This window comes from Salvelinus fontinalis, chromosome 24 (assembly GCF_029448725.1).
Source record: "Salvelinus fontinalis isolate EN_2023a chromosome 24, ASM2944872v1, whole genome shotgun sequence".
NCBI lineage: Eukaryota > Metazoa > Chordata > Actinopteri > Salmoniformes > Salmonidae > Salvelinus > Salvelinus fontinalis.
The window spans coordinates 37,548,021-37,562,877 of record NC_074688.1 but is presented as its reverse complement, the minus strand read 5'-3'; the positions used below and the strand labels follow the sequence as shown (position 1 = coordinate 37,562,877).

The following is a 14,857-nucleotide window of genomic DNA, read 5'->3' as shown; positions in this document are numbered from 1 at the left end:
CACTGGTCCCAGAACCACGCCCGTTGCTTCCCTCCACTGGTCCCAGAACCACGCCCGTTGCTTCCCTCCACTGGTCCCAGAACCACGCCCGTTGCTTCCCTCCACAGGTCCCAGAACCACGCCCGTTGCTTCCCTCCACAGGTCCCAGAACCACGCCCGTTGCTTCCCTCCACTGGTCCCAGAACCACGCCCGTTGCTTCCCTCCACTGGTCCCAGAACCACGCCCGTTGCTTCCCTCCACTGGTCCCAGAACCACGCCCGTTGCTTCCCTCCACTGGTTCCAGAACCACGCCCGTTGCTTCCCTCCACTGGTCCCAGAACCACGCCCGTTGCTTCCCTCCACTGGTTCCAGAACCACGCCCGTTGCTTCCCTCCACTGGTTCCAGAACCACGCCCGTTGCTTCCCTCCACTGGTTCCAGAACCACGCCCGTTGCTTCCCTCCACAGGTCCCAGAACCACGCCCGTTGCTTCCCTCCACTGGTCCCAGAACCACGCCCGTTGCTTCCCTCCACTGGTCCCAGAACCACGCCCGTTGCTTCCCTCCACTGGTCCCAGAACCACGCCCGTTGCTTCCCTCCACTGGTCCCAGAACCACGCCCGTTGCTTCCCTCCACTGGTCCCAGAACCACGCCCGTTGCTTCCCTCCACTGGTCCCAGAACCACGCCCGTTGCTTCCCTCCACTGGTTCCAGAACCACGCCCGTTGCTTCCCTCCACTGGTCCCAGAACCACGCCCGTTGCTTCCCTCCACTGGTCCCAGAACCACGCCCGTTGCTTCCCTCCACTGGTCCCAGAACCACGCCCGTTGCTTCCCTCCACAGGTCCCAGAACCACGCCCGTTGCTTCCCTCCACAGGTCCCAGAACCACGCCCGTTGCTTCCCTCCACTGGTCCCAGAACCACGCCCGTTGCTTCCCTCCACTGGTCCCAGAACCACGCCCGTTGCTTCCCTCCACTGGTCCCAGAACCACGCCCGTTGCTTCCCTCCACTGGTCCCAGAACCACGCCCGTTGCTTCCCTCCACTGGTCCCAGAACCACGCCCGTTGCTTCCCTCCACTGGTTCCAGAACCACGCCCGTTGCTTCCCTCCACTGGTTCCAGAACCACGCCCGTTGCTTCCCTCCACTGGTTCCAGAACCACGCCCGTTGCTTCCCTCCACTGGTTCCAGAACCACGCCCGTTGCTTCCCTCCACAGGTCCCAGAACCACGCCCGTTGCTTCCCTCCACTGGTCCCAGAACCACGCCCGTTGCTTCCCTCCACTGGTCCCAGAACCACGCCCGTTGCTTCCCTCCACTGGTCCCAGAACCACGCCCGTTGCTTCCCTCCACTGGTCCCAGAACCACGCCCGTTGCTTCCCTCCACTGGTCCCAGAACCACGCCCGTTGCTTCCCTCCACTGGTCCCAGAACCACGCCCGTTGCTTCCCTCCACTGGTCCCAGAACCACGCCCGTTGCTTCCCTCCACTGGTCCCAGAACCACGCCCGTTGCTTCCCTCCACTGGTTCCAGAACCACGCCCGTTGCTTCCCTCCACTGGTCCCAGAACCACGCCCGTTGCTTCCCTCCACTGGTCCCAGAACCACGCCCGTTGCTTCCCTCCACTGGTCCCAGAACCACGCCCGTTGCTTCCCTCCACTGGTCCCAGAACCACGCCCGTTGCTTCCCTCCACAGGTCCCAGAACCACGCCCGTTGCTTCCCTCCACTGGTCCCAGAACCACGCCCGTTGCTTCCCTCCACTGGTCCCAGAACCACGCCCGTTGCTTCCCTCCACTGGTCCCAGAACCACGCCCGTTGCTTCCCTCCACTGGTTCCAGAACCACGCCCGTTGCTTCCCTCCACTGGTCCCAGAACCACGCCCGTTGCTTCCCTCCACTGGTTCCAGAACCACGCCCGTTGCTTCCCTCCACTGGTTCCAGAACCACGCCCGTTGCTTCCCTCCACTGGTTCCAGAACCACGCCCGTTGCTTCCCTCCACAGGTCCCAGAACCACGCCCGTTGCTTCCCTCCACTGGTTCCAGAACCACGCCCGTTGCTTCCCTCCACTGGTCCCAGAACCACGCCCGTTGCTTCCCTCCACTGGTCCCAGAACCACGCCCGTTGCTTCCCTCCACTGGTTCCAGAACCACGCCCGTTGCTTCCCTCCACTGGTCCCAGAACCACGCCCGTTGCTTCCCTCCACTGGTCCCAGAACCACGCCCGTTGCTTCCCTCCACTGGTCCCAGAACCACGCCCGTTGCTTCCCTCCACTGGTCCCAGAACCACGCCCGTTGCTTCCCTCCACTGGTCCCAGAACCACGCCCGTTGCTTCCCTCCACTGGTCCCAGAACCACGCCCGTTGCTTCCCTCCACTGGTCCCAGAACCACGCCCGTTGCTTCCCTCCACTGGTCCCAGAACCACGCCCGTTGCTTCCCTCCACAGGTCCCAGAACCACGCCCGTTGCTTCCCTCCACTGGTTCCAGAACCACGCCCGTTGCTTCCCTCCACTGGTCCCAGAACCACGCCCGTTGCTTCCCTCCACTGGTCCCAGAACCACGCCCGTTGCTTCCCTCCACTGGTTCCAGAACCACGCCCGTTGCTTCCCTCCACTGGTCCCAGAACCACGCCCGTTGCTTCCCTCCACTGGTTCCAGAACCACGTCCGTTGCTTCCCTCCACTGGTTCCAGAACCACGCCCGTTGCTTCCCTCCACTGGTTCCAGAACCACGCCCGTTGCTTCCCTCCACAGGTCCCAGAACCACGCCCGTTGCTTCCCTCCACTGGTCCCAGAACCACGCCCGTTGCTTCCCTCCACTGGTCCCAGAACCACGCCCGTTGCTTCCCTCCACTGGTCCCAGAACCACGCCCGTTGCTTCCCTCCACTGGTCCCAGAACCACGCCCGTTGCTTCCCTCCACTGGTCCCAGAACCACGCCCGTTGCTTCCCTCCACTGGTCCCAGAACCACGCCCATTGCTTCCCTCCACTGGTTCCAGAACCACGCCCGTTGCTTCCCTCCACTGGTCCCAGAACCACGCCCATTGCTTCCCTCCACTGGTTCCAGTGGAATATGGACAGATGTAACGGTGTCAGATTGTATTGGATAAACTCACCCCACAGCTTGAAATGTTGTCAATAGTGCCATTGAATTGGATCATTTCTTTGGGTGACGCAACTAGTTAGTACGTTCTCAAGCAGGGACGTCAAATGTGTTGATGAGGCAGAGGGTGCAAGATCAAGTACCTGCAATGATGTTGTGAGAAAGGAAGGAATACTGCTAAGCAGCACAGTGTATCCTGTTACACAAAGACTGGGCTATTTGAAACCAATTTTATTATGGAAAACCAGGTGAAAATAAATGAATAAAGATTCGACTGCATTAAAACACGTTAGAGAGTGAGGCACTCCCTTAAAAGTGTGAAGGAGAAAATGTCTTCAGTGAATACCTTATTAAAACTGTTTAATAAGAATGACCTGCCATTCATTAACATGATCCCAGGGCTACTGCACCCGGCCCAAGTATCTGGGAATGAGATATTTATAGACATCGTTGAATGTATCCCTCGAGTTAATTTTCATGAAAAAGTCTTACGCATGATTATATGTCAACATTGTGATATGAGAAACTCTCAAAACTATAAATATACACACAAAAAAACATTCACAGTCTTCCTTGTCTATTCACAGAAGGCGAAAGGGCTACGACAGTTGATTTTGATACATTTGCTGGTCCTTGAACTTGTCACAATCCCCCCCCCCCCCCCACACAAAAAAAGTTGATAACTGTATAATAAATGTACATATAACCATCTATAAGTCTGATGGCTACCTACGCTGAGTAGACCAAACATTAGGAACGCCTTCCCAATATTGATTTGCACACCCTTTTTTTTGTTCTCAGAACAGCCTCAATTTGTTGGGAGTATGGACTCTACAATGAGATGAAAGCATTCCTCAGGGATGCTGGTCGATATTGACTCCAATGCTTCCCATAGTTGTGTCAAGTTGGCTGGATGGGCCTGGCACCTACTACCATACCCCGTTCAAAGGCACTTAAATCGTTTGTCTTGCCCATTCACCCTCTGAATGGCACATATACACAATCCATGTCTCAATTGTCTCAAGGTTTAAAAAGCCATCTTTAACCGGTCTGGCCCCCTTCATCGACACTGATTTGAAGTTGCAATTTTGATTGTATGAACACAGATTTGATTGTGTTGTGAAGAAGAGAGTTCTATATAAAATAAAAGGAGAAATAGCATAAGCACCTCAACATTTAAAATCACGAGTTTTCCATCGACAAAGTCTGTCAGGCACCAGGGTGATGCAGCATGGCAGCCATTTTGTGCCCAAGGCCATTTTGGGGCCAACAACACCAGTGCTTCAGCAGTGGGTGTAGTGAATAAGTGAAGAGCCAGCGGGAACCAGTTTCCTCCTCTGTGGTTAGATGGGATACATCCTTAAGGCGTCAGCATGCTACAGTTCGGCTGGCGCCTAGCCGTAGGCAAACAAGTGTGCTCACACACTCCCTTGAAAAAAGTGGCAATAGTACAGTTTGTCCATATTGAGATGACGTAGCCAGAATACACTTCCTCAAAATAGTCAGAATTCATCTGATAGATTTCATAGATTGTCATTCATTTTGACGTCTTGCAGAGATCTTAGTCGCGCAATTTTACATCTAACTAAGATGTTTGGTGCAGTATTTCTCAAGTGAAGAAATGGGCACGAAAACTAGTCGTCTCTTGTTGAACGACAATAAAAACACTTCATTGCAGAATCCCTACTGTTGACCAATCACCGACAAAAGGGGTGTAGACATCAGCTACAGATTTCGGCTTGCCTCGAGAATTTGTTTGTTTGCTTGTTTGTGTGTGTGTGTGCACGAAAAGCTGAAAAAAAAAAAACTTGACAAAGTCCAAAACAACAACAAAAAAACTTCACAAAATGTTATTATAATATTATACACAAACTGTTTCTGAACAGTTTTAGATGGGAAGCATGCAGACGCCTTAGGTGTCCCAGTGGCTGGTCAGTAGGGAGTGGTTAGATGGCACCCGTTCCCCTACATTATACACTACTTTTGAACAGAGCCTTATGGGTATAGGATGGGGAATAGGGTGCCTTTTGGGAGCCATCCCTCACTCTCACCAAAGGCTGCAGAGTAACAGTAATTAGTGCAGATAGGTTTGATGAATCATTAAACACATTTTGAGGCTCTCACTGAGAGGTAACTGACAGGGAGATGAGGGTTCGAATGGTAGTGCACTACAAAGGGCGTCACTTGAGACGTATACTTAGTGTCCCAGCGGCCGGTCAGCAGGGAACCAGTTTCCTCCTCTGTGGTTAGATAGGCTTCGTCAAAAACGGCACATTATTCTCTACATTTAACCAGAGCCCTATGGGCCCCTATTTCCTATATAGAGCCCTATCTGCCCCTATTTCCTATATAAACCCTACATACCCTTATTTCCTATATAGAGCCCGGGTCAAAAGTAGTACACCATATTGGAAACGGTGCAATTTGAGATGCATCCTTAGTGTCCCGGCAGCCGGTCGTCGTAGGTGCTGTACCTCTTGACGTGGATGCGGCGCCTAAGGTCTACCCCAGAGTGGGCGTGGCCTTCCTCCTCCTCGTTGTGGAAACCACAGTGGGTGTGACTGTGGGCGTGTCGACGGCGTGTGGCCTCCAATAGGGAGTCGTCAGGGACAGGAAGTGTCTCATAAAGCAAAGCGTTCAGGGTCTCCTCATAGATCCTGGCCTCTGGAAACTCCAACTGTGATAAAGAGACGGACGGACAGGGTCAACATAAAGATTAGCTACAGTACAAAAGATAGTGTGTCTGTGTCAGCAACGATGGACTGCCATGAACAAATAAGAAAGAAAGAGTGAGTGAGTGAGTGAGTGAGTGAGTGAGTGAGTGAGTGAGTGAGTGTGTGTGTGTGTGTGTGTAAAACCCCTAACCAACCTTGGTCTGTTTTCTCTCCGTGGCGTAGACTATGGAGGTGCAGCAGACCTCTGCCAGTTTGCGTCCCTGTCCGTAGAACGACCAGCAGCAAATCTCGTCACCGATCACGTCCTTGATGAAGAGAACACGGCCATTGTAGCTCAGAGACAGCTTGTCAAACAGCTCAATGTTCCTCAACAGGTTGTCGTCTGAGTTACTGTGGAGGAATTACATCCCGCGGGTCAACAGGTTGTCGCCTGAGTTACTGTGGAGGAATTACATCCCGCGGGTCAACGGGTTGTCGCCTGAGTTACTGTGGAGGAATTACATCCCGCGGGTCAACGGGTTGTCGCCTGAGTTACTGTGGAGGAATTACATCCCGCGGGTCAACAAGTTGTCGCCTGAGTTACTGTGGAGGAATTACATCCCGCGGGTCAACGGGTTGTCGCCTGAGTTACTGTGGAGGAATTACATCCCGCGGGTCAACAAGTTGTCGTCTGAGTTACTGTGGAGGAATTAAATCCCGCGGGTAAACAGGTTGTCGCCTGAGTTACTGTGGAGGAATTACATCCCGCGGGTCAACGGGTTGTCGCCTGAGTTACTGTGGAGGAATTACATCCCGCGGGTCAACGGGTTGTCGCCTGAGTTACTGTGGAGGAATTACATCCCGCGGGTCAACGGGTTGTCGCCTGAGTTACTGTGGAGGAATACAACCCATGGATCAGGAGGTACAGCATTCCATTGTCAACACAGAGTACATAACGATTACTTGACATTAGAGGCCCTCACTAAGCACTTACCAGCAGTCATTACCTATTATTGACTCTCCAAACAACAGAACAAGCATAGGGCTGCCATTTTGTAAGGCACTATATATTCTAGTAGCTCACCTAGTATAGGAGTACTTGTTGTTGCTTCTGCTGTACAGCAGCTTCACTACAGGCTTGGGGCAGGCCTGAATCAGTCTCTCTTCCTCCTTGGCAGAGGTGACAACAGGGATTACACACAGACACTGCTCCTTCTGGTCCTGTTAATCAAAACAGACACCACAGGCAGGCTGTTATATAGTAGATAAGAGAAAAAGAGGACCTGAACCAGTCTAAACAATGTCTGGTTCCACTCTCACCGGCTCTGTGCTGCTGAACAATGCCAAGGCTGCATGTCAGGACGAGAGGTCGACCGATTAAATCGGAATGGCCGATTAATTAAGGCCGATTTCGAGTTTTCATAACAATCGGTAATCTGCATTTTTGGATGCCGATTATGGCCGATTATATTGCACTCCACGAGGAGACTGCGTGGCAGGCTGACCACCTGTTACACGAGCGCAGCAAGGAGGTAAGGTAAGTTGTTAGCTAGCATTAAACGTATCTTATAAAAAAACAATCAATCTTAACATAATCACTAGTTAACTACACATGGCTGATGATATTACTAGTTTAACTAGCTTGTCCTGCGTTGCAAATAATCAATGCGGTGCCTGTTGATTCATCATCGAATCACAGCCTACTTCTCAAACGGCTGGTGATTTAACAAGCGCATTCGCGAAAACAAGCACTGTCGTGGCACCAATGTACCTAACCATAAACATCAATGCCTTTCTTAAAATCAATACACAAGTATATTTAGTTAAAAAAAATTCATGTTAGCAGGCAATATTAATTAGGGAAATTGTGTCACTTCTCTTGTGTTCTGTACAAGCAGAGTCAGGGTATATGCAGCAGTTTGGGCCGCCTGGCTCGTTGCGAACTGTGTGAAGACCATTTCTTCCTAATAAAGACTGTAATTAATTTGCCAGAGTTTTACGTAATTATGACATAACATTGAAGGTTGTGCAATGTAACAGCAATATTTAGACTTATGGATTCCACCCATTCGATAAAATACGGAACGGTTCCGTATTTCACTGAAATAATAAACGTTTTGTTTTCGAAATGATAGTTTCTGGATTTGACCATATTAATGACCTAAGGCTCGTATTTCTGTGTGTTTATTATATTAAGTCTATGATTTGATATTTGATAGAGCAGTCTGAGCGGTGGTAGGCAGCAGCAGGCTCGTAAGCATTCATTCAAACAGCACTTTCCTGCGTTTGCCAGCAGCTCTTAGCAATGCTTGAAGCACAGCGCTGTTTATGACTTCAAGCCTGTCAACTCCCGAGATTTGGATGTTCTTATAGGCACTATAGTATTGCCAGTCTATAGTCAAAGGTATATGAAATAAAAATGGTATGGAGAGAAATAGTCCTATAATAACTACAACCTAAAACTTCTTAACTGGGAATATTGAAGACTCATGTTAAAAGGAACCACCAGCTTTCATATGTTCTCATGTTCTGAGCAAGGAATTTAAACATTAGCTTTCTTACATGGCACATATTGCACTTTTACTTTCTTATCCAACACTGTTTTTGCATTATTTAAACCAAATTGAACATTTTTCATTATTTATGCGAGACTAAATGGATTTTTATTTATGTATTATATTAAGTTAAAATAAAAGTGTTCATTTAGTATTGTTGTAATTGTCATTATTACAAATATATATATATAAATATATGTATATATATTTTTAATTGGACGATTAATAGGTATCGTGGTAATCCAATAATCGGTATCGGTGTTGAAAAATCATAATCGGTCGACCTCTAGTCAGGATATATAGCGAGGCTCAAGTAAACTCCATTTGAACAAGTCAGTCAGGTCAGGAGGTGACTTTACTGACTGAAGCATGCTCACGGAACTGGAACGGACCGCAAATGAGCCCTCACGCCTGACATGAACCCTCACGCCTGACATGAACCCTCACGCCTGACATGAACCCTCACGCCTGACATGAACCCTCACGCCTGACATGAACCCTCACGCCTGACACAGAAGAGTGTAAAGATTATGTTGAAACTTGTATTCACTAAACTCTACCACTAAACAATGTAAAAAATAAAATAAAATAAAATCTCTTTGAGGTTGAGTGACTCTTACAATGCTCTATCATTTCAATCTTAAAAGACTTACTCCAAGATGTAATAATATAAGCCTTTAAGAAGTATATTCCAATCTGAAAATTATGGACTCATAAACCGTTTAGTGACATCGGCTATCTGTCATTAAAAAAAAAAGAGGACATGACATGAATGAAATATGAATTCTGTTCAAATATTTTTATTGAACACACACAGGAATGGTGTATAGGTATGAAAGGCAGGTATACAATTTTTAACTAAACATAAAAGAGCAGACAGAAATAAAAAGATCCAGAGTTCTGGGTACAAAACAATTATTACAAAACAAGGACAGGTAGAAAGAAAGAGGGTGGGTGTCACCCCCCCCTTATTCCCCCCCTTTATCCCTTCCCCTTATATCCCTCCCCGCTGCTCGGGTGGCGGTGCCAGCACGTGCTGCCCAGAGGTGGATTAAAATGTTACAATGGAGAGTGCGTTAAAAAGTACAAATTCACAGCGCCGAATGGTCCATGTAAGAGAGGAAAGGCTGCCAGATCTGATCAAATGTTAATAATTTATTGTTCAGAATATATCTAATCCTTTCTAAGTGTACAGTGTTTGCCAATTCGCTGAGCCATAATTTGGTAGTGGGCGCTTCCCTCTTTTTCCAGAACAACATGAAATATGAATTCAACGTGGTATTGATTCAAGACTCCTTAGCATAGATGTGGTAAAGAGTTCAATGGAATGCAGACCGCAGAATGCAGATATTCCAATATCCACTATCTCTAACGTCCTAACGTTAGGGATAGTGGATATTGGAATATATCCTACAGTTGAAGTCGGAAGTTTACATACACCTTAGCCAAACACATTTAAACTTAGATCTTCACAATTTCTGATATTTAATCCTAGTAAAAAATCCCTGTTTTAGGTCAATTAGGATTACCACTTTATTTTAAGAATGTGAAATGTCAGAATAATAGTAGAGAGAAAGATTTATCTCAGCTTTTATTTCTTTCATCACATTCCCCGTGGGTCATAAGTTTACATTCACTCAATTAGTATTTGGTAGCATTGCCTTTACATTGTTTAACTTGGTTTCGGGTAGCCTTCCACAAGCTTCCCAAAATAAGTTGGGAGAATTTTGGCCCATTCCTCCTGACAAAGCTGGTGTTAGGGTTAGTGGATAGTGGAATATAACCTATATTCTATTGGGCTGTGTGAGTTAATGTTAGTGGATAGTGGAATATAACCTATATTCTATTGGGCTGTGTGAGTTAGGGTTGGTGGATAGTGGAATATAACCTATATTCTATTGGACTGTATGAGTTAGGGTTAGTGGATAGTGGAATATAACCTATTGGACTGTATGAGTTAGGGTTAGTGGATAGTGGAATATAACCTATATTCTATTGGGCTGTGTGAGTTAGGGTTAGTGGATAGTGGAATATAACCTATATTCTATTGGACTGTATGAGTTAGGGTTAGTGGTCAGTGGAATATAACCTATATTCTATTGGACTGTATGAGTTAGGGTTAGTGGATAGTGAAATATAACCTATATTCTATTGGACTGTATGAGTTAGGGTTAGTGGATAGTGGAATATAACCTATTGGACTGTATGAGTTAGGGTTAGTGGATAGTGGAATATAACCTATATTCTATTGGACTGTATGAGTTAAGGTTAGTGGATAGTGGAATATAACCTATTGGACTGTATGAGTTAGGGTTAGTGGAATATAACCTATATTCCATTGGACTGTATGAGTTAGGGTTAGTGGAATATAACCTATATTCTATTGGACTGTATGAGTTAGGGTTAGTGGATAGTGGAATATAACCTATATTCTATTGGACTGTATGAGTTAGGGTTAGTGGATAGTGGAATATAACCTCTTTACCACATCTATAGGTTAATGGATCGCAGACCGTGGAGGATAGAAGGAGGACACCGGATTGGATTCAACAAATCTGATCTAACAAACTGGATATTCGTCGTATCCGACATGATTGATGTATTGTAACAGGCCCACAATGTGGTAACTGAAGTCCAATTTGGATATATTTGTCTGTTTCCACTTTTCAGGTTTAGAAGAAGTGACTGCTAAATGCTAACACCTGTTCGTATAAACTGGTAGCTTAGCTAGCATACAGAAATCAGTAGTGGTAGTTAAAAAAACTAGTTTAACTGTAATGTCGTTGATTGGTGACGATGACATGAAAATGTATTGGGGTTGGCATCCATACAAATATTACCTACCGATTTGTACCTCAACATAGTGTATTTCTCCCAAGTGTTTCCATTGTTTTGGTTGGGTTCGATTTATCTCTTTACCCCATGTATCATTGCCCACTGTCACCATGGAGACAGCAGAACCTCCCATTAGTACCTTGGCTAGTCCAAAATACTGAATGCCATGCATTCCAATGAACATCTATCACACTGACACAGCCTGCATCCTAAATGGCATCCTAGCGGGCAGCAGGTAGCCTAGCAGTTAAGAGCGTTGGACCAGTAACCGAAAGGTCGCTGGTTCGAATCCCCCGAAGCCAACTAGGTGGGATATATTCACTATTCTGCCCTGAGCAGTTAAAGCCCAAACAACAACTGCTCCCTGGCCACCAATGATGTGGACGTTGATTAAGGCAGCCCCCGCACATCACATTTCAGTTGAATGCATTCAGTTGTGCAACTGTCTAGGTATCCCGTTTCCAATAGTGTTCACTAGGGGCCCGGGTAAAAAGTAGTGATTTGTGATTTGTTGATTCAACTCAACTGATATTACAAAAAACACATTCCATTGCATGAGTCACATCAGTTAACATCATGTCAATGAACAATATCAGGCAGCCATTGTGAGGGTACCCATGAGTTAACCAGTCAAATTGCCAGGGTTAGAGGTTCCATTCCCGTTCTATTCATTCTATGTGTGTTGCTGCTGCATTGCGGGGGGCGTTGCCTAGGCAACCAAAGACTTGTTCGCTTGTTTCAACAAGGAGTAACAAAGTTTCATCACGTTGTTAAGAGTCCATGTTACGGCTGAAACGGACTCAACCACACAAATCCCTGGCCGTCCGGTCTTCAGTCAGCTGTTCAGTCAAAAAACAAACAGATAATTTTTTTCTCTCTTTATGACGGTTATTTTTATTGTAATCCATAATCGTGGGTTATAACGGTAATTGTGCCAGCCCTGACTGACACAGATGGTAAAACAAAACAGTATTGTTGTCCTACAGCCACTAACACAGTAGACACCCTGGTCCAAAGCAAGTCAAATATCACAACATGAGGAAGAAATCTGTGGAGCGTAAATCATGTTCAAGTCGGCAGCAAACAAACACGCATTACATTACTGTACAGTCTGTTGCCTTCATGCACAGATCTAGGATCTAGTAAAGCTGTAGGTTGGATCAGTAGTGAGGGCAACACACTCCTACAACACAGCCTGCATTCCAAATGGCACTCTATTCCCCTATGTAGTGCATTGCTTTCATCCAGAATCCTACGGGCCCTGGTCAAAAGTAGTGCACTATGTAGGGAATATGGTTCCATTTGGGACACACATCTCTCTGTGTCACTGACCTGCAGGCCTCCCTGGCACAGCTCCACCAGACCCTGGATGAGATAATACTTGGCCTCTGCCAGCAGCTCTAGAGCCCCCTGCCTGCCAGGGGGAAAGGTGACCGCTTCCTCCCGCAGGTACGTCAGGATGGAGCCAAAGTGCTTCCCACTGCGATCTATCAAGATCCAGCCTGGACAGGCACATGCAAGGCAAGTGAAAGGCAACGGTCAATTCCAATCAGATTTTTAGAGCAGTGCAGTTCTGTGTATCTTTCTGATTATATGCCTGCCATGGGGCCTGTACATCTAAACGGTATTTGTAATCATTGCTGATGATATGCCTGCCATGGGGCCTGTACATCTAAATGGTATTTGTAATCATTGCTGATGATATGTCTGCCATGGGGCCTGTACATCTAAATGGTATTTCTCGCCTTCAGCATGGAGTCCTGCCTGGTGAGCACCTGCAGCGTGGTGTAGAACAGGGTCCCCCCTACGTTTAGACGCACATACTTGTTACCCAGGCCCACCGCCGCTCTGTAGCTGCACGTCTTGGACTTGGGACACGCCATCTGGGAGGCTGTGGAGGGGGAGAATATAATATAACTTTATTGTTTATTCAAGGATGAAAATGTTTCTTTGGCATCACCATATAAGCATTTCAAATATTGTTTTTAATGTGTATGATGTGTAAGTGTATGCAGTCAGCCTAGCACACTGTATAGCCTACATAAACACAGAGGATATTGGCACATTCATTCATAACTGACCGCTGCCCTGATTGCCCACTATTCCATGTATACCTTCACGGGAAGGTCTAATGGCTTGGGAGCCAGTGGATGTGACCTGGGTTTGGAGGCATAGCCGGTGCAGTGGGAGCTGGCAGCTGTCCCCGGACATGTCCCTCTGAAGGTAGATGACCACCCTGCAGATGGAGGTCCTGATGTCCCCCGCCGCGGTAACAGCTACTGGGGGGGGGGGGGGGGCCGCCACAGCCTTTCACTGGCCAGGCAGATCATACCTGGTGGAGGGGAGGCAATAGAAAAGTACAGCAAAAACCTCAATCCTCTGGCCTGTGCTGAGATGACAGACTAACAAGGTGACAGTTGGGACAATGTCCCTCTGAAAGGAATGAAATCTGAAACCTTGATTTATAGTCATTGACTGAAATTAGAGAGGAGTTGCTCTGGCCAATGCGGTCATACTTAAAAACACCAGTAGTCGAGAACATTGTGAACACAATGGAGGGAGGAAGCCACCCACCCAATCAGTATCTCCCTCTCCCATTTCCCCTAGCATGGAATTTAGCTGGGCCCACAACACTGTGTGTGTGTGCGTCTGTCTTTTTTCAAATCAAATGAAATTTTATTTGTCACATACACATGTTTAGCAGATGTTATTGCGGGTGTAGCGAAATGCTTGCATTTCTAGCTCCAACAGTGCAGTAATATCTAACAAGTAATATCTAACAATACACAACAATACACACAACCTAAAAGTAAAATAATGGAATTAAGGAATATATAAATATTAGGATGAGCAATACTGTAGAATAGAATACAGTATATACACATGAGATGAGTAAAGCAAAAATATGTAAACATTATTAAAGTGACAAGTGTTCCATTATTAAAGTGGCAAGTGATTTGACCTTAAATAAAGGTTACATTTCAAGTCTACATATATGTGGCAGCAGCCTCTAAGGTGCAGGGTTACGTAACAGGGTGGAAGCTGCCTAGTGATGGCGTATTTGGTAGAATGTCCCCAAAAACGTTGCATACCAGAGGAAGTCAGTCTGTCTCTGGGGAACTTTGATTCAGATGGCTGCAGTAGTGTAATTCCAACCAGCAGAGGAAGTGATGTATTGTGATATCAAACCATTCCACATATGGCTACTGCTATGGAACTGTCATGGCATATGTCCTAATACGTAGTACAATTTGTGACAACTAAAATTAGGCCTAAAACGTCTGTACAACATATAATTATGAGATAACGCTAACATGCCACATAGGGTTGAGTCACAAACTGTAGTTCAGCTAGAGCTATATACTAGTTAACTAGTGGTGTTGGCTTGCTAGCTAACTAACGTTACTAGTACTGGCTAACTTATTGTTAGCCAGATATAATTTGTCAAGTACAAATTTAAAAACATTGAGACAAACTTGAATGACGTTGTCCTAGTGTATAATAACTAGCTAACGTTTCAAACCGAATTTGAAAGATAACGAGTCAAATGTGTGGTTTACTGGCTTTTCTCCTTGCCACCCCAGGCAAAAACTAACGTTAGCTAACTTTCTAGATACTCACCCACGCCGTCTTTCTCTTGGGATAATTAGTTTGTTGAACAGGTGTTCGTTAGTACATTAAAAGCTATTTTATGTACGCCACCTACAATTGTCAATATTTACAAGGCAACGACGATAAA

The 14,857-nt window shown here is 46.7% G+C and overlaps 1 pseudogene; it reads right to left on the bottom strand.

The window, feature by feature from the left end:
• Positions 1–3,739: 3,739 nt before the first annotated feature.
• On the bottom strand, positions 3,740–14,843 carry LOC129822393 (BTB/POZ domain-containing adapter for CUL3-mediated RhoA degradation protein 2-like; annotated as a pseudogene).
• Positions 14,844–14,857: the final 14 nt, after the last annotated feature.